This window comes from Parasteatoda tepidariorum, chromosome 7, assembly GCF_043381705.1.
Source record: "Parasteatoda tepidariorum isolate YZ-2023 chromosome 7, CAS_Ptep_4.0, whole genome shotgun sequence".
NCBI lineage: Eukaryota > Metazoa > Arthropoda > Arachnida > Araneae > Theridiidae > Parasteatoda > Parasteatoda tepidariorum.
Genome location: NC_092210.1, coordinates 73,317,127 through 73,318,625, shown reverse-complemented (window position 1 = coordinate 73,318,625; position 1,499 = coordinate 73,317,127). Strand labels below are relative to the sequence as shown.

The following is a 1,499-nucleotide window of genomic DNA, read 5'->3' as shown; positions in this document are numbered from 1 at the left end:
TATATATATATATAATAACATAAATTAGCTCTCCCGTAACTGAGTGAAAGTATGCAACTAGTACTTAAACTTACTTAATATGAAAAAATAAACAGATAATTTACTGTACAAAAAAGTTGAAAGTTAACTCTTGACATTTTTACTCACTTTTTTTTTAATTAAGTTGTTCGAATAAAATTTACAAGTTTCGAAAACTGTTTGCACGTATAAAGCTTTTTCAATAGTAAGGAAATTGAGTTACTAGTAACGTTATGTATTAGGCCGAGTTAATAGTAACGTTATCTTCACAATAAGTATATAGTTAACAATATATTAATAATATATTCATATCCTCTTAATTAATACTAAAGGCTTCATTTTTGTAAGTTGTAAATTAGAGATTTTTTTTTCAAAATGCCCAATTATTTTCCTAGCATTACTAACGAAACAATTCATTTGTTTCTAATAATTAATAAAAATTTCCTTTCATTCGTTATAACGGGAGTAACATAACGTATAAATGAAAAGAATAAAAAACTTACCTTATTAGAAATTTGAATGAGATGTATTTAATTTATGAAAGTACTAAAAGTAATCCTTGGTAGCTCTATCATCAAAATTGTAAAAAAAATAAAAATTTATTTTTCCAAATTGACCCATTAATCAAAATAAATTCTCTTTCATGCAGATGGAATGTTGTCACTTATTAATTCCACAATAGTACACAAGCAGTGAAATATTCCTAACTTCAGAAGTAACTAAAATAACGGTTAGTTGCTATAATATAGAGAATTTTTAAAAAGACCGGCAAATTCTGTTACTGCAGGTTTTATCTTTCAGAGAACTTTGGCATCATTGGCGCTGTTCTCACTCTCGCGTCTCACGTGAATGTGGAATTTAGTGAGGATGCGGAGCTCTACATTCAACGGAAAGATCCATTTTTAAAGGTGGGTTCTCCTGTGTCGAAGATGCCATGCGGGTCGGCGGCAAAAAAAAATTAACAAATAAATTCATGGTACGGGATACCTGATCAGGTACAAAAAAAAAGGGGGATATCTCTAACTTCTACTTCCGAACTCCGAATCTTAATATTTTTTTTTGTTTCCGTTTTTATTTCATATTTTACTGTTCTTTAATTTTATTTAAAAGAAATGATTCAAAAATAAGCAGCTTTAAAGTATTTGTATCTTTAACTAGTAGGAACAAACGTCTTGGTGCATTTTTGTATCTTGTAATTTTATTTTTGAAAGCATCTATCATATTGATGTTTAATGTATCGTAATATATTTTTGAAACTAATATAGTGCTTAATCTTCACATATTCAAAATTATTTGTTGTCACTTTTTAGTAATAATTAAATTAATATCATTACGATAACTAATGTATCGTAAACTATTTGTATAATTAAAATAATGTTTAATCTGACATACTCAATAATGTATTGAATTTATTTTTGTTATGAACAAAATTAATATCATAATGATTACAATATATTTATCCAACTAAAATAGGACTTAAT

General features: G+C 26.6%; 1 protein-coding gene across 1 annotated transcript in view; it reads right to left on the bottom strand.

Moving 5' to 3' along the window:
* Positions 1 to 871, bottom strand: part of LOC107457525 (rho-related GTP-binding protein RhoE-like) — a 250,055-nt gene extending 249,184 nt beyond the window's left edge. Inside the window, exon 1 of the mRNA XM_071183629.1 lies at positions 522 to 871. The gene's annotated coding sequence lies outside the window, so the exon portion shown is untranslated. The remainder of the gene's footprint in view (positions 1 to 521) is intronic.
* Between the last annotated feature and the right edge of the window lie 628 nt (positions 872 to 1,499).